Genomic DNA, 25,343 nt, shown 5'->3' on the forward strand with positions numbered 1-25,343 from the left:
ATACTACGAGCAACTCTACGCCAACAAATTTGACAACCTGGGAGAAATGGATACATTTCTAGAGACATATAAACTACCACAACTGAACCAGGAAGAAAGAGATAACCTGAACAGACCCATAACCAGTAAGGAGATTGAAACAGTCATCAAAAATCTCCAAACAAACAAAAGCCCAGGACCAGACGGCTTCCCAGGGGAATTCTACCAAACATTTAAAGAAGAATTAATTCCTGTTCTCCTGAAACTGTTCCAAAAAGTAGAAATGGAAGGAAAACTTCCAAACTCTTTTTATGAGGCCAGCATCACCTTGATCCCAAAACCAGACAAGGATCCCACCAAAAAAGAGAATTACAGACCAATATCTTTGATGAACACAGATGCGAAAATTCTCACCAAAATACTGACCAATAGGATCCAACAGTACATTAAAAGGATTGTTCACCACGACCAAGTGGGATTTATTCCAGGGCTGCAAGGTTGGTTCAACATCTGCAAATTCATCAATGTGATACAGTACATTAATAAAAGAAAGAATAAGAACCATATGATACTCTCAATAGATGCTGAAAAAGCATTTGACAAAGTGCAGCATCCCTTCCTGATTAAAACTCTTCAAAGTGTAGGGATAGAGGGCACATACCTCAATATTATCAAAGCCATCTATGAAAAACCCACTGCAAATATCATTCTCAATAGAGAAAAACTGAAAGCTTTTCTGCTAAGGTCAGGAACACGGCAAGGATGTCCGTTACCACCACTGCTGTTCAACATTGTACTAGAAATCCTAGCCTCAGCAATCAGACAACAAAAAGAAATTAAAGGCATCCAAATTGGCAAAGATGAAGTCAAACTATCACTCTTTGCAGATGATATGATACTATATGTGGAAAACCCAAAAGGCTCCACTCCAAAACTGCTAGAACTTGTACAGGAATTCAGTAAAGTGTCAGGATATAAAGTCAATGCACAGAAATCAGTCGCATTTCTTTACAATAACAACAAGACAGAAGAAAGAGAAATTGAGGAGTCAGTCCCATTTACAATTGCACCCAAAACCATAAGATACCTAGGAATAAATCTAACCAAAGAGGCAAAGAATCTATACTCAGAAAACTATAAAGTACTCATGAAAGAAATTGAGGAAGACACAAATAAATGGAAAAACGTTCCATGCTCATGGATTGGAAGAACAAATATTGTGAAAATGTCTATTCTACCTAAAGCAATCTACACATTTAATGCAATCCCTATCAAAATCCCATCCATTTTTTTTAAAGAAATAGAACAAATAATCCTAAAATTTATATGGAACCAGAAAAGACCTCGAATAGCGAAAGGAATATTGAAAAAGAAAGCCAAAGTCAGTGGCATCACAATTCCAGACTTCAAGCTCTATTACAAAGCTGTCATCATCAAGGCAGTATGGTACTGGCACAAAAACAGACATATAGATCAATGGAACAGAATAGAGAGCCCAGAAATAGACCCTCAACTCTATGGTCAACTAAACTTCGACAAAGCAGGAAAGAATATCCAATGGAAAAAAGACAGCCTCTTCAACAAATGGTGCTGGGAAAATTGGACAGCCACATGCAGAAAAATGAAATTGGACTATTTCCTTACACCACACACGAAAATAGACTCAAAATGGATGAAGGACCTCAATGTGAGAAAGGAATCCATCAAAATCCTTGAGGAGAATGCAGGCAGCAACCTCTTTGACCTCACCCACAGCAACTTCTTCCTAGGAACATCGCTAAAGGCAACAGAAGCAAGGGCAAAAATGAACTATTGGGATTTCATCAAGATCAAAAGCTTTTGCACAGCAAAGGAAACGGTTAACAAAACCAAAAGACAACTGACAGAATGGGAGAAGATATTTGAAAATGACATATCAGATAAAGGGCTAGTATCCTAAATCTATAAAGAGCTTATCAAACTCAACACCCAGAGAACAAATAATCCAATCAAGAAATGGGAAGAGGACATGAACAGACATTTCTGCAAAGAAGACATCCAGATGGCCAACAGACACATGAAAAAATGCTCCACATCACTCGGCATCAGGGAAATACAAATCAAAACCACAATGAGATACCACCTCACACCAGTCAGAATGGCTAAAATTAACAAGTCAAGAAATGACAGATGCTGGCGAGGATGCGGAGAGAGGGGAACCCTCCTACACTGCTGGTGGGAATGCAAGCTGGTGCAACCACTCTGGAAGACAGTGTGGAGGTTCCTCAAAAAACTGAAAATAGAGCTACCCTACGACCCAGCAATTGCACTACTGGGTATATATCCTAAAGATACAAATGTGGTGCTCCGAAGGGGCACGTGCACCCGAATGTTTATAGCAGCAATGTCCATAATAGCCAAACTGTGGAAAGAGCCTAGATGTCCATCAACAGATGAATGGATAAAGAAGATGTGGTATATATACACAATGGAATACTATGCAGCCATCAAAAGACATGAAATCTTGCCATTTGCGATGACGTGGATGGAACTAGAGGGTATCATGCTTAGCGAAATAAGTCAATCAGAGAAAGACAACTATCATATGATCTCTTTGATATGAGGAAGTGGAGATGCAAGGCGGGGGGGGGGTTGGGGGGAGGTAGGAAAAGAAAAAATGAAAAGATGGGATTGGGAGGGAGACAAACCATAAAAGACTCAATCTCAAGAAACAGACTGAGGGTTCCGGGTGGCAGGGGGGACGGGAGAGGGTGGTGGGGGGAAATGGACATTGGGGAGGGTATGGGCTATGATGAGTGCTGTGAAATGTGTAAACCTAGCGATTCACAGACCTGTACCCCTGGGGATAAAAATACATTATATGTTTATTAAAATAAAAAAATTAAAGTCTAAAAAAAAAAAAAACTGAAAATAGAGCTACCCTATGACCCAGCAATTGCACTACTGGGTATATATCCTAAAGATACAAACGTGGTGCTCTGAAGGGGCACGTGCACTCGAATGTTTATAGCAACAATGTCCACAATAGCCAAACTGTGGAAAGAACGTAGATGTCCATCAACAGATGAATGGATAAAGAAGAAGTGGTATATATACACAATGGAATACTATGCAGCCATCAAAAGAAATGAAATCTTGCCATTTGCAACAACATGGATGGAACTAGAGGGTATTATGCTTAGCAAAATAAGTCAATCAGAGAAAGACAACTATCATATGATCTCTTTGATATGAGGAAGTGGAGATGCAAGGCGGGGGGGGTTGGGGGGAGGTAGGAAAAGAAAAAATGAAAGAAGATGGGATTGGGAGGGAGACAAACCATAAAAGACTCAATCTCAAAAAACAGACTGAGGGTTGCTGGAGGGAGGGGGGATGGGAGAGGGTGGTAGGGATATGGACATTGGGGAGGGTGTGTGCTATGATGAGTGCTGTGAAATGTGTAAACCTGGCGATTCACAGACCTGTACCCCTGGGGATAAAAATACATTATATGTTTATTAAAATAAATTTTAAAAAATAAATAAATAAAATAAAATGAGTTAGTTTTTGGAAAGTGCTTAGCTCAGCGCTTAGCATATGGTAAGCCCTCTCATACATTTTGCTATGATAATGATGATGAATTATATCAACTTCAGAACTTCTGTGCCCTGTAAAACAAGATGTGAAAGTAGTCACATAATGGCTGTAAGACAAAATATAAAAAGCTTTATAACACAAAAGGTGAAAGAAAAACCAAAATCCATCCAAAGGGTTTACTCTGGTTAGTATGAGACCAAATTCCAACAGTGTGTGGAGTATTTGAGCCTGGTTTATGTGCCACAAAACTGAACATTCCAGGTGGTCAAAATGGACCCACTGTTCAAGAACTTTTTTTTTAATATTTTATTTATTTACCTGAGAGAGAGAGAGAGAGAAAGCGAGCACAAGCAGGGGGAGGGGCAGAGGGAGAAGCAGGTTCCCCTGCTCAAGAACACTTAAATGTTTGTCCTATCACCTCTACAAGTTATACTTATCCACTGCTGCTCAGAATAAACAAGCAAAACCAAGACAAACTGAAAATCATCAGTAAAGAGACAGAAAATGGGTCCTTGCCTCAAGACATCTTTTTCATTAAAATTTTTCCATTTTTTTCAGCCCTGAGATCACAGAACCCAAGTGAAAAGAGAAGAGATCTTTGAGTGCATTGTTGGGTTTCAGGCTCAGGGGAGGTTGTGGGCTATTGAAAGTTCTGTGTCCATTGTTGGCCAGAAGGAAATGGAAATGACTTCCTCCAGGACCCCTGGCAGAAACACAGTGGCTGGGCTTGCTGAATGAACCACATAGTGGTGGTGTCCCATGGAAGACCCCTGAGCTGAAGTCCAGGATACGTCACCCCCAGCTCTACTTCCAATCCCTGACCAGCAACTGCAATTTGCCCCCGTGGCCTGGGATAGCATCTGCACCCACAGGCCAGGCCTGGCAGTCATTGCTGTCTCAGCCAGCCAGCTAAAGCTTCAAAGGGCTAGGTGAGGGGCACCTGAGGGGACCCAGGCCCTTGAGCATCTAACTCTTGGTTTCAGCTCAGGTCATGATCTCAGGGTCCTGGGGTTGAGCCCCACATTAAGCCCCATGCCCAGGAGGGAGTCTGCTGAAGATTCTCTCCCTCGCCTTCTGCTCCTCCTACTCGTGTTGCTGTCTCTGTCTCTGTCTCTCTCTCACACACACACAAATACATACATAAAATCTTTAAAAAAGGGGCGGGCTGGGTAAATGTAAATATAGTTATTTAATCTAATGCAGTTATTAATGTAAACAGGTTATATAAGACTAGGATAAATATTGCATCAGATGTATTCAGTTATAAGTAAAAGAAAATCTAACAAGAAAAAAAAAAAGAAAAGAAAATCTGATTCAAACAAATACAGGCATTCATTTTTTTTTGCTAACAAGAAATGGGGAAAAGGTGATCATAGAGTTGGTTTGGCAACCTAGTGATGCCATCAAGGAACCAAGAATGTTTGTCCTTCCATGTTCTCATATTTGGCTTGTTGCCTTCTAGCGTTCTTGCTTGTGGCCTCACAGTTGCAAGATAGCTGACCCTAGTAACACCACCTCCTCCCTCCGTCTCTCCAACCAAGGAACGGGAGCAGCTTCCTGCTATTGCTCTTTTCTGGGCTTGTCTTCTTAACAGCTCTACCTCCTTCTGAAACAATTTCCTGCATTAAATTCTTTCTGTTGCAGTAACCAAAGTGATTTTGTTTTCTCAGTTAAAACCTGACTGCCTGTGTAGTTAACACAGTAACAAATTCATAACCTTGAAGAGCAACACTTTAAAAGCACATACTTACAGAGAAAAACAAAGTTAATTTTTAGTAAAAATTAATAAATGCAAAGAAGGCAGTAAGAAAATAATATTGAAAATGAGGCCTGTGATGACATGATGATGCTAGGACCCTCGACAAGTGAGGAGGTGGAAGAGACCAGCACCCCTTCTAGCTCATTCCGTACAGGGCACTGGGACAAGGAAGGACTGCAGCTCAAGTTCAGCCTGTGCTTCACTCACTGCATTATGTACCCCACATGGGGCTCTTCTCCCAAGGAAAGGGCGCTTTTTTATAACTTGCACAAGGGTTTCCCTAATTTTTGTTGGCTAGCCTTGGTGCTCTCTAGAGTCGCCAAAAGTTATGGCAGGCAGGACAATGAAGAAGAACACACACACAAAATCAACAAAGCATAAAACAAGGCCCACCCAAACCCTAAAGAGCCTTTTTCTTTGTTTTATTTAAATTTAATTAACATATAATGTACTATTGGTTTCACAGGTACAGGTCAGTGATTCGTCAGTCTCATATAATACCCAGTGCTCATTACATCTCGTACCCTCTTTAATGTCCATCACCCAGTTACCCCATCCATCTCATCCCCCTCCCCTCCAGCAACCCTCAACTTATTTCCTGAGATTAAGATTCTCTTATGGTCTGTCTCCCTCTCTGGTTTCCTCTTATTTTTCCTCTCTTTCCCTGTGATCCTCTGTTTTGTTTCTTAAATTCCGTATGTCAATGAGATCATATAATTGTCTTTCTCTGACCAATTTATTTCGCTTAGCATAATACCCTCTAGTTCCATCCACATCATTATAAATGGCACGATTTCAAATTTTTGATGGCTACATAGTATTCCATTATATGTGTATACCACATCTTCTTTATCCTTTCATCTGCCAATGGACATTTGGGCTCTTTCCATAGTTTGGTTATTGTGGACAGTACTGCTATGAACATTGGGATGCAGGTGTCCCTTCAGATCCCTATATTTGTATCTTTGGGGTAAATAATCAGTAGTGCAATTGTTGGGTCATAGGGTAGCTCTATTTTCAACTTTTTGAGGAACATCCACACTATTTTCCAGAGTAGCTGCACCAGCTTGCATTCCCACCAACAGTATGAGAGGGTTCCCCTTTCTCCAAATCCTTGCCAAAATCTGTCATTTCCTGACTTGTTAATTTGGGCCATTCTGAGTGGTATCCCATTGTGGTTTTGATCTGTATTTCCCTAATGCCAACTGACGCTGAGCATTTTTTCATGTGTCTGTTGGCCATTTGATGTCTTCTTCGGAGAAATATCTGTTCATGTCTTCTGCCCATTTCTTGATTGGTTTATTTGTTCTTTGGGTGAAAATTGCATTTATTTACTTGAGATAGAGAGAGCATGAGCAGGAGGAGGGGCAGAGGGAGAGGGATAATCAGGTTCACCACTGAGCAGGGAACCCTGAAACAGGGCTTGATCCCAGGATTCAGGGATCATGACCTGAGCTGAAGGCAGACACCCAACCAACTGAGCCACCCAGGCACCCCTAAAGAGCTTTGTCTAAAGTTTTTAATGTTCCAAGAACACAAGGGGAAGGGACCTTTAAGAAGGAGGCTCCCTCTCCAAAGGCAAGCCTGGGGTAGTAAAATATGTAAAGCCCATCCTCTGGAGGGGCAGAGAGAGGCAGTGACTATAGTGGCCCCTGCTGGAAGGCACCTTTTTAGAAGGAGACCCATTCTTTTGACAAGTGGCCTGTTCCCCATAGCTGCAACCTTCTTTCTGTCATTTCTGTCATTCGAGAGGGTGGCCTCAGAAATTAGAAAATCAGCTTTGACCTCTGATGGCACTAGTAAATCCCCCTATAAAGCAGCAGTACTCCAGAGACCGAGACAGACCTAGAGTACACACAGTTATTGTGGGCATCCTCAAGGGGAGCCCGCCAGGTACTTGTAAGTTGGGCTATGCAGTTGCCACTAAGCATCAGCCCTCCCTTCCTCTGGACCTCACATCTCATTTGTCCCCATCCCCCTGCCCACAAGGAACCTCACCTCTGCCAGCCCATGGAGGGATGCCTCTATCCAGGCCACAGGTGCTCTGACAGGTGATCCCAAAGCCAGCCTCCAGAGGTGCCCTCAATGTGCTGAGCCCCATGCAGAAGTGGAGAAATGGTCTCTTCCTAGCTCTGTGTCTCTCCTCATCACCTGGGTCCCAAAGCAACTTTGTCAGCACTCAGGGTCCCACCAGGTGGCCCCATCAACTCCCAGAACACCTCCATCCCCACCCCCAGGCCTGGGCAACCTGGAGAAATGGGGTACCAGCAAGGACCTCTGTGTCTTCCAGTGGTCCCCCACTCTCAGCCCACAGGGCCTCATGTGCAATCCATTGAGCTGAACTTTGAGCAGACACCAGGCCACCCACCCAGTCTCTTCCTATTCCTTTTTACATCTCTGCCACCAAAAAAACCCTCTATGTTCTTCCAGCTACAAAGCAAAAACCTCCAGATGCTGATGTGTCTGAGAGAGAGACAGAGAATGCTATCTACATCAGCAGTCAACCACCACAGTCTACCACTCTGGTACACTTGGCAGAAGTAAGCCAGGGAGGTCTCTCCTCAGCGAGGGGGTGGGTGGCATTAAGCAGGGGGCTATGCAGAGTTAGAAGAAATATTGGCATTTACTGCCTCCTGTTTGACCTGCAGGCCCGGAGGCGGCACAGCGGCAATGTCCTGGAGCAGCAGGTCCTCTGGCAGGTGAAAGAGAGACAGACAGCCTCCATGGGGAGAATGGTGTCTGGGAGGTGGTTATCCAGCTCCCTCCCCTCTCTGCTCCTGTCTCCCCTTTCTCCCTTCTCCTTTCCTTTGCCTTCATTTTTACCTGTTTCTCCTTCCTGCTCCTTAGCTTCTAACCATTGTTCTTCCTCTACTTCCCTTCTCATTGTACTTTCCCTCCAGCACCCCTGTTAGAGCACTTTTCCATATGCTGTTGAAAGTGAAAAAGAATTAAGTGACACTGGTCCCAGCCTTAGGGGTTAGTGAGATTACCAAAGGGGGAGCCCAACTGACAAATACCTTGCAGAGCCAAGCAGAAGGGTAGGACTGGGTCAGAAATGCCTTTGACCCTCTGAAGTGTTTCTTCAGGATTCACCTGTTAAGACAGCCTTGGGGGAAGACATGGCCCAAAGAGATAGCCCCACGGGACCCCTCTGAATCAGTTCAGCAGACAAAGGAAGAATTTTAGAACACTTGCTGATGTCTGCTCAGTGACATGACTGAATTTATCTAATAAAAAATAAGAGAGCAAAGAATTTTCTATAAGGGACTCACCTTTTTCTTTTTTTAAATATTATAGGGTCCTATTTGAATATGTTTTCTAAAGAAAAGTCTTTTTATTTATTTAATTTTTTAAGAAAAGTCTTTTTAAAAGCCTCACACACCTTATTGTCAAAAGCACTATCAGAGACAAGGCCCAAACACTGTAAGGAAGACCGCGAATACTATAAATAGGAGTTTAAAAATTCATTCAACAAATATAATAAAGTTAAGTTTTATATTCAAACAGAAGGGAGTTAGACATTAGAAAATTACTCCTTTCTAATTGGGAAAGGTCCATCCCAAGGATTTCTGAGGTCAACACAGAGGAATGCTTCTCTTTCATGCCAGGGAAGACGGATTCAGGCCTATAGAGCATAGAGTTATTTTCTCCCTTATACAAAGAGGCAGGGATCTGGGCTCTTAGGGAAAGCTAAGCCCTGGCTGACAGCATAAAACCTCCTAAGTTGTCTAAATGCTATAGACCTATGTTCTTGACATGCCAGACAAAGCAAGCAAGAGTCAATATCATCTATTCTGATCTGGGGGCGAGGAACTAGGGATGGGTAAACAGAAGCAAGTCGGTTCTTTCTATATTTTTGTGTTTTTCTAAATCTTACCCTAAACATGGTAGCCTAACATACATATATCGTATTAATAAGAGTTAACTCTATAGTGTTTGGAACACACAAAAACTTTTGAAAAGGACACTAAATTCTCTTCAGCTTCCCAAGGCTATAGGAAGCCCAGCTGTGGACCCCTGCAATTCCCAGTGGGTACCTGAACTAGAAGCACCCAGCTTAGGGGCGTGCCTAGAATTGCCTGGCTAACCTAAAAGTTCACAGCAAATAGCACGACTCCTACCTAACCGAGGCATGGGTTGGGGGGGTCAAGACAACAGCTGCTAAATCGGGCAATTGACTTAGACAAAGCAAAGGGGAAATGCACAGCGGCCCACGTTTTCCTGTTGATAGCCCATAGCTGCTTCCACCACGCCTTTGGATTAAGAATGATGGACAGGAGAACTACCTTCTGCCAATTAATTCCAGAGTATAATTTGTAGCCTGGGCCCATCCTGGAAGATCCTGGGCTGCTAACAAACCATGACACTGCTTTAATTTCTCCTTTGCCCCCACACTTTATTAAAACCTGGAGTGGGTTCCATCAAATATCCCTTCAAGGGAAAAACAGAGAGAGGCAGAGAAATGGAGCAACATTTGTCTCAATGCAATATGAAAGATTAGAGTTTGCTGGATAAAGAGGGTGAAGGGAGGGGGTAGGAATTCTTGTGAAACACACGCACGCACAGGGACACACACACACACAATTTCTCTTTTGCAATGACCTCCTTATGCCCCATCCATCAGCCTGGGGTTGGCTTATTCTAACTAGCAGATTCCTTTATTCTGTATAACAGGCCCATCAGACACAATCTGCATGCCAATTACTGGCACAGACCCCTTGATACCAAAAAATGGAAATTAGCTGTCAAGGAAAGGCTTCAGCCGGCCAGGTCTCTTTCTTGCTCTCTATTTCCAGCTCATATACACACTCACTCTGCTCAGCGCCTGGCTCTCACCAGGGAGTCCCCAGTGGAAAAAGTCATCTAAAAAATACAAACATATTTTATTGTTATTAGTATTAGTTGCTGACTTTCTCAGTACAATGTGAAATTCACCGGTGGGCAAAAGCTGCTTAGGGCAGAAATGGGTGAGAGAGGTTGATTTCTGATAATTGCATTTCTATGGGAGCAGATCAAGGCGTCCCATGAAAGGACATTCAAAGAAATGTGAGGATAAGGGCAAAAGAAAACAGACAAGGAATGGGATTCTGTAACCAAGATAACAATCGGAACTTTCACACTTAGGAATGGGCCAAGGCAGAGTTGAGAGGACAGAGGTGAGACAAGCTCCATGAACAAGCCTGCAGGACTGCCTTGCATCCTAATAAGCTCTCACAAAACCAGGCTGTGGCCAACCTGGAGGGCTTCCTATGGACACAGAATCATCCCGGTGTGTTTTCATCCCAACCTAAGCGTGCTGCCCACAAGGTTTCTGTCCTTATGCTCCCAGAATCTACAAAAGAGCACATTTTATTATTGTTCCTCTTCTCTTTTTTCCAAAGTGAATCACAGAGGGAGGGAGTTTATTTTCCACTGTCGAAGGTCCAGGGTCCGTGTTGAATCTCATTTGGTGAGACAATGAAATCCACCTGGACCACTGTGACCTGGAAAATTCAGGGACACATCCACCCTAATGTCAGAGAGGACTTTATCTTTGAAATTTTTAGTGAGGGGTGGTATCTCTGTGTTAAAAGTTGAGTTGTACAGATCCACCCAACAACAGTAATATGTTTCATAACTATTTTCATTATCACACAATTCAATACTTGCTCAAAATCTGATTCCTTCATTGGAATTTGAAACTATCTTTACTTCTAAACAAATTGTCTCTTCCTTCCATGCATTCTGGGAGCTAAAGTTGTCAGCCAGGAAAATCTGGAGTTTTTTAAAATGCACGGTTCTCAGAACATGATGTAAAAACAGCTGAATTTGTCCAACTGAATTCTTACTACGTTCCTCACACCTAAATGTACAGTTTGTGGAAACAATGAAGGAATGAATGCCAGGAGCTCAAGTGTCACTACAAATAAGTTGGTGAAGACACATACCTTGACCTTGAGGAGCTCAAGGTCAGACCTAGCCCAAATCCTTCATTTCCTGTCCCTATATGTATTTTGCAGTTGGTGTTAACAAAGGAGTTTCCTTGGCTTCCACTAAAGGATGACTTATGTGTTCCTGCACCCAAATGCTCTTCTTTAAGCTCCCAGTCTTGAGGTACTGGATTTGCAAAAAGCTATTTACTTTCTAATCACCCAGAGTGCTCCTGACATTGAAACAAAAGTAATTTGGTTTAGGATCTGATGATATTTAAGGCTTGTAACCACTTCAGGGATGCTTCAGGATGCGTTTCTAGTTTTCCTCCTACTTCCCTGACTGCTCCTTCTCATCCTTCTTTGAAGATTCTCCTTCCATTCCTTAAATATTGGTATGCCTCTGGGTCTGCCCACATTTTCTTCCTTCTCATGTATTCAGGCTCCAGGACAATAGAAAAGGCAAGGAGAAGGGTACCTGGGTGGCTCAGTTGGTTAAGTGGCCAACTCTTGATTTCTGCTCGGGTCATGATCTCAGCTTCTTGGGATTGAGTCCCATGGTTTCGGTGTCAGTGTTGGGGCTCCCCACTCAGCAGGGAGCCTGCTTTAGGATTCTCTCTCTCTCTCTCTACTCCTCCCCACACTTGCTCACACTCTCTTGCTCTCTCTCTCTCTCAGTAAATAAATCTGAAAGAAAGGAAGGAAGGAAGGAAGAAAGGAAGGAGGGAGGGAGGGAGTGTGGGAGGGAGGAAAGAAAGGAGGAAGGAAGGAACGAAAAAACAAACAAAAGAAGGGAGGAAGTAAAAGGCAAGGAGAGTCAAAGCAGACCCCCAGGTTTCTGGCTTGAGCAACTCGATAAATTCAAATCATTCTAGTTAGGCATCCTCGGTTGCAAGGAATAGAAATCCAGTTAAACTAGCTCAAGAAAAGGATTTTTATGAGGACACAAAATATCTCAGAGGAATGCAGAGAAGGGAAGGAGAAACCAAGGCCACTCCAAGACATATTCTCACCTCCTTTCCCATTAGGGACTCCTCAACTTCTCTGTTGAAGTTCCCTTCCTGTCCTCTAATCAGCTACCTCTAAGTTGCCCCTTTTCCCAAACTTCATATAGCCCTTCATTGCCACCCCAGACACAACTCTTGCACAGTCTTTCTGTTTCCAGTGCCTACCATGAACTGAAAATTTCCTTGGTATCACTTAGATTCACCTGAATGGTATCTGGCCAGCCCAACTCACCTTCTGTGTTCCAGGCAACGTTAGCAATGAGCTCCCTCAAATGAAAGGTTCACATCCTTGTGCCAATCAGCTATGACTGGGGTAGGTCCAGATGGCCTGCTACCTATGTAGCAGGGACTATCGGTGGAGGAAGTTTCTCTAAGAAGAGAGTGTAAGTGAGACAGTTATCCTCAAATGTGCCAAATACAGTGGTATCATTAAACAGAGAGACTAATTCTATAAATATTCTTTGTGAAAATGCTAAATGCACATCAAGAGAAAATGGTTGAGGCTTATAGCTCTATCATTTTGGAGGGAATAGACTCAAAACGACCAGCAGAAGAAGCAGAAGTTTCCATATAGGAAGAAAAGAGTCTTGAGAAGTGTATTGGTTTTTTTATTACTGCTGTAACAAATTACCACAAACTTAGTGGTTTAAAACAATGCAAATTTATTCTCTCATAGTCTTGGAGGTCAGAAGTCTGAAATGGGTCTTACGGGGCTAAAATCAAGATATTGGCAGAGCTGTGTTCCTTTTGAAGGCTCTACAGACAACTTCATCCCTTGCCTTTTCTAGCTTCTGGAGGCTGCCAGCATTCCTTGGCTCATGACCTGACATTACTCTGGCCTCTTTTTCCATCATTTTGGGTCCCTCCCTAAATTGGACTCTCCTGTCTCCCTCTTTTCCTTATAAGAAGGCTTGTGGTTACATTGGGACCACCCAGATAACCCAGGAGTATCTCCCCATCTCAAGATTCTTAACTTCATCATATCCACAAAGTCCTTTTTGCCATGTAAGGTAACATATTTACAGGTTCCAGAGATTAGGAAGGTCTACCAGATGAAGGATATGATGGTCACAGAGGAGCAACCCTGCCACTCATCTGAGGAAAAGCCCTTGAGTCTAGACATAGCTTCATCTGTATCCTTCAAAAAACTGGTTTTCACAAAATGGAAGGAGAGGAAATTAAATGTGAAGAGATTAGAGGTGTGCAGGTGGTAGAGAAAAGGAGGCAGAAATGCTGCTCACTCTGAAAAATCCAGCAATGAAGATGAAGAAAAGATGATAGTCTGAAGGAGAATCATTCTTGAGGAAGACAAGGAATGACAGAGTCACTGAAGTATGAAAGTTGGAGGCAAAGACCCCTCTGAGTCATGGGGAAAAAGAAACAGACCAAGCCTTAGGGTGTCCAGGTTCAAAGGCACCTCCATGGAAATGCTTATCTAGGGGCCCCAAGAGGAAGGGAAGTTCCACATGACTCTCAGCATATACAGCTGAGGTAAGATGTTGACTCAACCTCCTTGACTCTCGTGAAAAGGCCTGGAGTTCTGGATAAGGAACAAGAAAGCAAACAGTGGAAATGTTGGGTTGGAGGCAAGGCAGGAAGGTTTCATGGGGGATCTAGAAAGTGAGCGATGGAGGCCTGCTAGAGACAGCAGGTGTAGAAAAGACCGAGAAGCTGGGAAAGGCCGGGGAGTGGAGAACTGAAGTGGGAGGGGGAGACAGCAGCCAAAGTCCGGGTCCCTTCAACATTCATTGAGGGATGGGATGTGTATTAGAATGAAGAGCCAATCCTTAGGCATGGTTCTACTGGTCTACTGAACTTGATATAGGACGTGGGGCTAAAAAGGCGGCTGTGGTTGGACAGGGAGCCTGGAGATGAACAGTGTCCCATCACTAACCATGCCACACCCCTAAGGCCCACAGAGTTCCATGGATGAAAGTCACTGATTTTCCTGGATGATCCATTTGCTTACCACAGATCAGTGAGCCCCTGGTCACCAGAAAAAAAAAAAAGGACCCAAGGTTATCTCATCAGCTTCAATCATTATTTAGCTCCATATCTTTCTTTGCTGGGGTGGGGTAGAATGATTATAAAAAACATCTTGAATAACTCAATTCAAGAAAACCTGAAATACAATGTCTCCACTTGCCATGCAACTGTTTATCCATGCTTGTCAGATGGACGTTGGCAGAAAGCACACTTCTTCCCTAGAGAAAAGAAAGATGTCACTGAAATTATCTTGGACTCCATAGGTGACATTACTATAGCCAGACTGTGGAGCATCGAGTGCCAATTTACATGTTAGCTTCTGTTGTGCTAAATGAAAGAAATCATAGCCTTGTGTCAATTATGTAGGTGAGAAAACTTCCCCTGCCGTGGGCCTGGTGCTGGGCTGCACGTGGGCCCAGGGGCCAGTTATCTGCTCATGTAGGTGGATTCTTTGCTGCTTGGCTCTAGAGGAAAATACATCTTACATAAGGTGCTGCTCCATAGATAAGTCTGTTGTTAATATGCCTCAGACTGCCTTTGCCATGGCTATTATCACGGATACACGCGACGTACATCTTTTTTATCAGTGTGCATTGTACTTGTGGTAAAAAATAAATAAATAAATAAATACATAAATAAATAAAAAAGGAAAAGAGACCACAGGATGTCATTTGTTATTTTAAAAAAAAGAAAAAAGTTTTTTTGCTACAGATTCAACCCATACCACATATTATCCCTGATGAATAAAACTGGAACATCAAACATGAATTAATCAAATTTGGAGGTTTTTCAGAATGGACTTTTCCATAGTTAGTGTGATGCAGCAGGTACTTGCAGGGCTTTATAGCCAAGTTGAAGGAACTTGTTAAATGCTACCTGTCATGATTCTACCTTCTTATTACTGTTTTAAAATGTACAGAGTAATTTCCTCCCCCACTGCCAAAAAAAAGAAAAAAGAGGATTTCATAATACACTTTTTTTAAAGATTTATTTCTTTATTTGAGAGAGTGAGTATGTGTACGTGCATGTGAGCAAGCAGGGGGAAGGCAGACAGAGGGAATCTTCGAGCAGACTCCCCACTGAACACAGAGCCCGAAGTGGGGCTCAATCCCAGGACCCCAGGATCATGACCTGAGCTGAAATCAAGAGTTGGCTGCTTAACCAACTAAGCTACCCAGGTGCCCCTGGTAATGCACTTTTAGCTGCAAGAATGGAGAAGATGTGAGGGCCCAGTATGAATCTGGGCTATTTCTTCTTTAATATCCAAGAACTGATCAGTCTAGGGAAAATGAGGCAGCTCAACCTGATGTTTGTTCCAATAGAAGCCAATTGTGCGGCAGAGTGAACCGCAGCTGCATTGTTAGGGAACTTCTGACCATCCTCTGAAGACCCTGACCCGCTACGGCAGCGGTGGGGGGTGGGGGGGGTGTTTCAGAGTTGTGGGAAACTGTTCAAGGATGTTCAGGCAGTGATAAGACAATACCATATTTCCCCATTTTCCTAGACCCAGGAAGGCAGACACTTGAATGGTAACTAGTGATGAAACCACCCAAGGCAGCCAGGGCCGGGAGCCCATGGGGCTAAAGAAGCCCCAGTGAATTAAGAGTAACTATGTCTCTGGGTCTCCATGTCCCTGTCTATGAGAGGCCCAGAGTGGAATAAATGCCCAGTAATATCCTCCATGCTGGCTGTATGTGTCCAGTGCTTAAGAGCCAGTTTCACCATCACTGTAGTGTGTCCTCTCTATACATCTCTGGGCTTCCTTCCTCGGCAGGGAGCAGCTGCGGTGCTAGCTGCGGATCCCAGTGAAGCTTTGGCTGAGCCCTCAACCCCAAGAAAATCCCAAATCCCAGACTGGAATTGGTACTAAGAGGAAGGGATCTTTCATGAGGCATAAAAGCTCCAAAAAGTTAGGTTTGAGGACATGGGTAGAGACTAGAGAGTCGGGCCTCCAAAAGGAAGGTAAATATTCAGTGTAGTCTGGCTGAGAGTTTTGTTCATCACTTGCCCAAGAGGGTAGGCACCAACGGCTCCAGTTTCAAACAACATGCACAAGGGCTGAAGGAAGACACGTGGGACTCTCAATGCTCCACACAGACCCTCTAGGATTTCTTTCACTATTTGTGTACTTCTCTTCTGCCTGCACCACACTTTTGCCCTAATGGCCAGCTCTGCCCTTCTAGAATTCAGACCCTCCAAATGGGCATCAGTTTACAAGTCCTAGACAGGACTGAATGCCAGGAAAGAGGCTTAGATATTTTCCAGAGCTTGATCCAGACCACCAGAATTCTCTCTAGCCTCTAACTCATGTATTCCCAGCACTCTCTAACCCCCTCACCTCTTTGGTAATACCATGACCCAACTGATTGCTTGCCAATATCCCCACCCCCATCCCCCTACACAACACCCTCTTCCTTACCCTCAACTGCTAGTGCCTGAAGATATATTTAATGGTGTTTGCTGCATAGAAAGGGCCGTGGTACCTGTGTTTTGTCCCAGACCCAAGAGGAAGATTCTATCCAATGTAATTTAAAATGCCCCTCCCATTGTAAATTGTAGCAGAAAGAACACTAAGCAGGGCAAGGCACCCAACATCCAGACATGAGAAACGGGCTGAGAGCTCATTCAGGGGGAGAGGCCAAGGAATGACAGAGCAAAGAAATGAGAGAATGGGAGTGAGCAAGGCCCATACAGCCCCTCCACTCACCTCTCCTGTCAGGCTGACAACCATTCATTCCACACTGTCCTGAAGCAAGAAACATGCATTCACTCATTTGAAAATAGAATAATTGCCTATGCACCTATCCATAGAAATCAACAAATAAAGAGCCAATATTTACAGATTTATTTTGAGTATCTACAGATACAAAGGAGCTTTCTGTCAATAATAAAATTAACTGGTCCAAAGTGAGTTCAAAATTAAACAAATTCCCAGCAGCCTCTTATTCTATTGGATAAGGATAGCAAGTCACCTTGGGGCCCTTGGGTGACCCTTCTTAGTTATGCAAATTAAGGCTTTATATAATACTTTATATTTTGGAAGAGGACGCTGAGGCCCCATAGGGATATAAGGTATATAGTAACCGATGCCCTGGAGGACTGTAACAGGGCCATATGGGCCATGAGGGCGTGCCTTTGCTGGAGACCCCTAGATCTGCAGAGTTCAGAAGGAAGATGGACTCACAGGCTAGGTAGAAACATTAAAGCAAGAGGATAGAATTTTTATTTCAGGATGGTAATCGGGCTGGAACATAAGAATCTTAAAAAGATCAACATTTGAGTCTAAGTAGAGTGGACCATGAAAGAGGCTTGACACATGCTGCAAGAGAGAAGTAAGACTATGTTATTGGCAACCCTTAGGGTGGGGGTCAGCGGTGGGAAGGGGGATCCACCAGCTCCCTCAAGAGCTTCCTACCAGCCCTGCACTCACTGTCCTTAGAGGTCAATTGCAGAGAACCTCTAGGGAGACCACATTCCAGAGTGCCAGCCTACTCCTCCATTTACTCTTATCGCTGCATAAAGGCCTGGATTGAAGAGCTACCCTACATAAGTTTAACACTGATTCAGTCAAGATCCTGGAGTCCAGAGTAGCCATCACTTGGCAGCCCCTCTGCCCCACTGACTTGCGGCAGGACTGAGGTGAAATGCTCCCTGGAGTCTGGCCTCCAATTATGCCCCGGGGAGAGGCCCAGTCCCTGGCTGCTGAGAAGAAACTGAGAGAATTTCTGGCCTTCCATGGCAGTCCTGGGTCCCTGGCGGCCCCCATCTCACCCCTCTCTCCCCACCCCACCCCCTCGTCGGCATGTGAAGCGACCATCTCTGCTATGCCAGGCCTCACAATTCACACAGGAATCCACTTCGCAATCCAGGGCACAGCATCACTCGGTCTGCATTACCTCTCCATAATAATCTCATATATCAAAGCTGGGAGAGACCCCGGCTCTGCCTGTGAGCAACTCCGTTAGACGCTGAATATCATTATCAGAGCCCCTCGCTCCCTCGGCTTCGTATGCAAACTCCTGAGCTCCCTGGAGTCCTTCCCGAGGAAAGTGCCCTGCTCCACGGGCATTTGTTATTTTGCGAGTGAGGACGCTGAGGGTCCACCGAGACCCAACCAAATTAACAGCGCCGCGAACTGGCGGCAACCAAGACCTACATTGACACCTAGTGGCCTCTCTGGGAACTACAGGCGCTCTCGGAAAGTGAACAATGCCACTGGTCTAGATACTAATACCCAGCAAGAGGACTGAATGGCAAACAAATATTCACTTCGACACCTCTTTGGTGATAGACAAACCCACATATCATGTTTAAATATCTTAACTTGACAAGGAGAGGGAGAAATTGAAGTCCTAACTCTCTTATTCCATCTCAGGATAAAACCAAGTCATTGAGAAAGAGAAATGGAGGAATTGAATCAAACTCGTAAATGGAATTCAACTTTACATTGCATAGCCCTCCAACTTGGGAATCTGTCCTACATATACTCATACAAATGTGCAAAGATAATCATTGCAGCAGTGTCTGGGTTTTAAAAAGAGGGGCGCCTGGGTGGTTCAGTCCGTCAAGCGTCTACCTTTCAGCTGGGGTCATAATTCCACAGTCCTGGGATGGAGCCCCAAGTCGGGGCTCTGAGGTCTGCGGGGGGCCTATTTCTCTCTCTCTCTCTCTCTCTCTCTCTCTCTGCAGCTCCCCCGGCTTGGGTTCTTTCTCTCTCTCTCTGTCAAAGAAGTAAATAAAATATTTTTTAAATAAACAAATAAAAGAAAAGAAAAAAGAAAAGAACAGAACCTAATAAGGCCATATACATATATAACACAATATGTATACAACAATATATATGACAAGTCATACATGAGTGTGTGTATATGTGTGTGTATATACATGTGTATATGTGTGTATATCATGTATACAGTATACATGATATGACTTTTTTGTTATTGTTACATAATTCAATTTTACTTTATTTGAAGTTTCCTTTCCTCCCAATGCAGAAAATAGAATCGTGGTCTGTCCAGGATGAAGTCAGGCATTTTATATTTAAACTTAGTCAATGCATAAGTTTTCTTTCCTTACCTTGGCCCTTAGATTTAGGGGCCTATCTCATATCACATTTTATTTTTTTTAAAGATTTTATTTATTTATTTGACAGAGAGAGAGAGAGAGATCACAAGGAAGTAGAGCAGCAAGTAGAGAAAGAGAGAGGTGAAAGCAGGCTCCCTGCTGAGCAGAGAGCCTGATTTGGGGTTCGATCCCAAGACCCTGAGATCATGACCTGAGCTTAAGGCAGAGGCTTAAACCACTGAGCCACCCAGGCACCCCTCGTATCAGGTTTTAAAGGGAAGGTGTCTGTTCCCCACATCTCCAAACAAAGGTTTATCACTGACTCCTCAGTTTCTAAGTCCCCAAACTTGATCTCAAGAGTTCTATAACAACTTGATATTTGATATCTAACCCCCGTTCATATTTAATAATCTCTTGGTATCATTGTAAAGATGCTATTCCCTCTTTATCTCTTCAATATGAAACATGATGTTAAACTTAAAAGTAATATCCAAATATTATAACTGTCACCCATTGAGAGGCTATTAAAAGGGTTGAATTGTATGGAACCAGAAACCTCGAATAGCGAAAGGAATATTGAAAAAGAAAGCCAAAGTCAGTGGCATCACAATTCCAGACTTCAAGCTCTATTACAAAGCTGTCATCATCAAGGCAGTATGGTACTGGCACAAAAACAGACATATAGATCAATGGAACAGAATAGAGAGCCCAGAAATAGACCCTCAGCTCTATGGTCAACTAATCTTCGACAAAGCAGGAAGGAATGTCCAATGGAAAAAAGACAGCCTCTTCAACAAATGGTGCTGGGAAAATTGGACAGCCACATGCAGAAAAATGAAATTGGACTATTTCCTTACACCACACACAAAAATAGACTCAAAATGGATGAAGGACCTCAATGTGAGAAAGGAATCCATCAAAATCCTTGAGGAGAACGCAGGCAGCAACCTCTTTGACCTCACCCACAGCAACTTCTTCCTAGGAACATCGCTAAAGGCAACAGAAGCAAGGGCAAAAATGAACTATTGGGATTTCATCAAGATCAAAAGCTTTTGCACAGCAAAGGAAACGGTTAACAAAACCAAAAGACAACTGACAGAATGGGAGAAGATATTTGAAAATGACATATCAGATAAAGGGCTAGTATCCTAAATCTATAAAGAGCTTATCAAACTCAACACCCAGAGAACAAATAATCCAATCAAGAAATGGGAAGAGGACATGAACAGACATTTCTGCAAAGAAGACATCCAGATGGCCAACAGACACATGAAAAAATGCTCCACATCACTCGGCATCAGGGAAATACAAATCAAAACCACAGTGAGATACCACCTCACACCAGTCAGAATGGCTAAAATTAACAAGTCAAGAAATGACAGATGCTGGCGAGGATGCGGAGAGAGGGGAACCCTCCTACACTGCTGGTGGGAATGCAAGCTGGTGCAACCACTCTGGAAGACAGTGTGGAGGTTCCTCAAAAAACTGAAAATAGAGCTACCCTACGACCCAGCAATTGCACTACTGGGTATATATCCTAAAGATACAAACGTGGTGCTCCGAAGGGGCACGTGCACTCGAATGTTTATAGCAACAATGTCCACAATAGCCAAACTGTGGAAAGAACGTAGATGTCCATCAACAGATGAATGGATAAAGAAGTGGTATATATACACAATGGAATACTATGCAGCCATCAAAAGAAATGAAATCTTGCCATTTGCAACAACATGGATGGAACTAGAGGGTATTATGCTTAGCAAAATAAGTCAATCAGAGAAAGACAACTATCATATGATCTCTTTGATATGAGGAAGTGGAGATGCAAGGCGGGGGAGGTTGGGGGGAGGTAGGAAAAGAAAAAATGAAAGAAGATGGGATTGGGAGGGAGACAAACCATAAAAGACTCAATCTCAAAAAACAGACTGAGGGTTGCTGGGGGGAGGGGGGATAGGAGAGGGTGGTGGGGGTATGGACATTGGGGAGGGTCTGTGCTATGATGAGTGCTATGAAATGTATAAACCTGGCGATTCACAGACCTGTACCCCTGGGGATAAAAATACATTATAGGTTTATTAAAATAAATAAATTAATTTTTTTTAAAAGGGTTGAATTGTTAGACATTCCAAAGGATTTGTGAGGAGGATGTCTCTGGAGAGTTGTTGGAGTGCTCTGAGTTTCACTGCTGGGGAAAGGTGAAGTGAGGGCAATTTATTTCTAAATCCCTCTAAACAGCTTTAGGGTTCCACGCAGAGAGCCCAAAATGTGCTTCCTGCTGTGGGGAATGAAGAGGGTAGGTGCCTGGCTCACTCTGGAGGCAAAAGGGCCTGTGAATGCAGAGTAAATGGCAACATCTGGGAACACTAGATGCTAAAGAAGAAAGTGCAGCTATGTACTAGTTTGGGTTCTCCAGAGAAACAGAACTAGATAGATAGATATAGATAGATAGATAGATAGATAGATAGATAGATAGATGATGATAAGGAAATCAGTTCTCATGATTATGGAGGAAATAAAGTCCCAAGATCTGCAGTTGGCAGGAGAGCAGTGGTGTAATTTGCAGTCCGAATCCCAGTCTGAAGGCAAGAGGAGACTGGCAACCCCACTTCAAGACAGGCAAAGAGAGAATTCTTTCTTACTCAGCCTTCTTATTCTATTCAGGCCTACAGTGGATTAGGTGAGACTCACATACTCTGGAGAGGGCAATCTGCCTTCTCCAGATGGAGATGAAACACCTTCACAAACACACCCACGATAATGTTTATCGTGGCCCAGCCAAGTTGACACAAAATTAACCATCACAAGACCACTCCTTGTCAATTTGGCATTCATATGCCTCTCCTTAAAATACATTCTATCTCCAAATAAAGATAATAACAATGTCATAATGCCACCCAACATGATATAACTATCCTGCATACAATTAAAACTGCACTCTTTCCCCAGAAGAGGAGATAAGGTCCTTGAATACTGTTTACTTCTGATATCCCATAACTTAAATACTATGATGTAAAGTTAACAATGTTTAAATACTATGATATAAAGTCAATATATCTTATGTTGCATGATAATGGAATAAGAAAGAGAAGAAAACAAAGATACTTGCTTTATATACTCACACACACCTATAAACAATTCCTAACACAATAAGGAGGAATACCTGTGACAGATTCCTCATTTCTGTATCTGGTCTTATGATATTTATAACCATCTTCTGCTGCTACCTGTTTCCTTTGCCTTCAACAAGCACTTCAGCTGGTTTGACTTAAACCTTCATTCTGAAAGGTCTGGGCCATTAGTGGTCCTGCCTGGGTTGGACTATTGTGATTTTCCATTGAACTTAATCACAGCACGTGGTAATCGTAGGAGATGCCCTAAGGGATCTCCTGTATTCCATATACTTTGTTACCTCCACTGTGGAGTAAGAGTCTAGTTTCCCTTATTGGTCAAGACCAATCACCCCAGCCAGCACAGTCACTCCTTTCTCTGTCTATTGAGTCAGAGACATGAGGACTATAAAGTAGCCACATGGTGGTCTTAAGTTCCCATTCAGTGGAATGTGTCTCTTGGTGGAGGCTTTCTTCCCTCTGTAACTAAGACCTCTAGGCCAGCAGAGCATAAGGTCATGAGAACAGGAAGGTCAAAAATTTTGCTAGTGGGTCACTAGAGGTAATAATGAGTTGTGCCATTCCCATTTCCACCTCTTGACTCTTGGGCCCGTGAATCTTGGCTTGGGAAAAAGGGTACTGTGTTATATTGGACCTTGATTTAGAGCATAAACAGTCTTATGAAGAGCCTTGCCCTAGTCCTGAAAATGTACTGCCATCTAGGTGGTACCATAAATGGTCTTCAAAAGACCATTCCATAGTTCCATCAAGCCATGTGCTTTGGGATGTTGTGGAACATGGTAAGATCAATGAATTCCACATAAGCATGGGTTCATTGCAACACTTCCTTTGCTGTGAAGTTCTTTGATCAGAAGCAATTCTGGGGGCACCTGGGTGACTCAGTCTGTTAAGTGTCTGACTCTTGATTTCAGCTCAGGTCATGATCTCAGGGAAGTGAGATGGATCTCCAAGTCAGGCTCCTCACTCAGCACAGAGTCTGCTTGAGATTCTCTCTCTCCTTCTCCTCTGACCCTCCCCTGCTCATGCTCTCTCTCTCACTCTCTCTCTCAAATAAATAAATAAATAAAATCTTTAAAGAAGAAGAAGAAGAGAAGAAGCAACAGCACAGTGTGGAATACCATGACAGTGGATAAAGCATTCTGTAGGCCCATGGGTGGTGGTTTTGGCTGAAGCTCTGTATACAGGGAAGGCAAATCCGTAAGCAGAATAAGAGTCTATTTCAGTTAAAAAAAAAAAAAAATGCTCTGCCCCTTCCATCATGGAAGTGATCTGATGTAATCAACCTGCCAACCTACCACCAGGTCACAAGCTAATCACCCCAGGGAAAAGTGCTATACGGGGATTCAGTGTCTGAATGATTCTGGTCTCTGCTGGAAGACTGAGCACTAGCAGTGGCTACAGCAAGGTTGACCTTGGTGAGAGAAATCCATGTTACTGAGTCTATGCATAACTTCTATCCCTGCCACCATGGCCACCTTATACATGAGTCAACTGAATGATGAGAGATATGACTGGGGAAAGAGGCTAAACTGAATCAACCTAATGGATTGTCCTATCACTTGATTATTAAAATCCTCCTTTTCTAAAGTCACCATTTAGTGAGCATTCAATGGGACACAAATATCTTCATGTTTCTTACCCGTTCAGAGGCAAGAAACACATATCCACATATCTCTTCCCCCAATTTTTTGTCACCAATTTTTCAATCATGTTCCTTCCAAGTCCCTAATTATCCAGCCAAACCATTGGCCACAGCCCATGAGTTAGCATATAATCGCACACCTAGCCATTCCTCCTTTCCAAGGAAAGTGAACCACAAGGCACACTGCTCAAAGTTCTGACCCCTGGGAGGGTTTCCCTTCACCACTGTCCATCAGGGATGTCCCAGAGAAGAGCTATTTCCCACCCTCTGGCACACACATATTTTACCAATACATCTAGAGTAGTTGCTACTTCTTGTTCACCGGAGCCAATTGGCGTAATGTCATCAGTGTAACAGACCAGTGTGATACATTATAGAAGAGAAAGGTGATCAAGATCGCTGTGAATTAAATTATGACACAGGGCTAGAGAGTTGATATACCCCTGAGGTAGGACAGTGAAGGTGTATTGCTGGCCTTCCCAGACAAAAGCAACCTGCTTTGGTGATCTTTACTAACAGGTATTGAGAAAAAGGCAATACGAAGATCAATAGCTGCACGCTAGGCACCAGAGGATGGGTTGGTTTGCTTAAGCAATGAAACCATACCTGTTACAGCAGCTGCAACTGGAATCACCACCTGGTTAAGCTTACAGTAATCCATAATCCACTGTTATTCTTCAAGATCCATCTCTCTTCCAAATGGGTCAAATAGGTGAGTAAAATGGGGATATCGTGGGAATCACCACCCCTGCTTCTTTCAAGTCCTTGATGGTAGCACTAACCTCTGCAATCCCTTCAGGAACTTGGTATTGTTTTTGATTTACTATTTTCCTACATAGGAGCAGTTCTACTTGACCTTTCCCATCCTGATAGTCTTCATTCCACCAATCAGGGAACCAGTATGGGGACTCTGCCAGCTGCTAAGTATATCTATTCCAATTATTCATTCTAGAACAAGGGAGATAAACACAGGATGTGTTCAGGGCCCCAGTGGGCCCCCTATGAATCAAAACTAAATTAAAACTCCATTAATCACCTGACCTCCAGAGATGCCTGAGTGGCTTGGTTGGTTAAGCAACTGCCTTCAGCTCAGGTTAGGCCCTAGGATTGAGTCTCACATCCTGGTTCCTTGCTTAGTGGGGAGCCTGCTTCTCCCTCTGCCTGCTGCTCCCTCTGCTTGTGCTCGTTCTCTCTATCAATCTCTCTCTCTCTCTCTCTTTCTGACAAATAAATAAATAAATAAAATCTAAAAAAAAAAAAAATCAACTGATCTCCATAATTCTCTATCCTTGA

The 25,343-nt window shown here is 43.3% G+C and overlaps 1 pseudogene across 1 annotated transcript in view; it reads left to right on the top strand.

Moving 5' to 3' along the window:
* The window catches only part of LOC308345340 (E3 ubiquitin ligase TRAF3IP2-like), a 142,604-nt pseudogene that overhangs the window by 85,225 nt on the left and 32,036 nt on the right, over window positions 1-25,343 (top strand). The window contains exons 4-6 of the transcript in view: window positions 7,745-7,854; window positions 7,963-8,013; window positions 13,256-13,437. The product of the transcript in view is annotated as an E3 ubiquitin ligase TRAF3IP2-like (transcript). The remainder of the gene's footprint in view (window positions 1-7,744; window positions 7,855-7,962; window positions 8,014-13,255; window positions 13,438-25,343) is intronic.

Source organism: Martes martes (genome assembly GCF_963455335.1).
Source record: "Martes martes genome assembly, chromosome: 1".
In the NCBI taxonomy this organism is placed as follows: Eukaryota; Metazoa; Chordata; class Mammalia; order Carnivora; family Mustelidae; genus Martes; species Martes martes.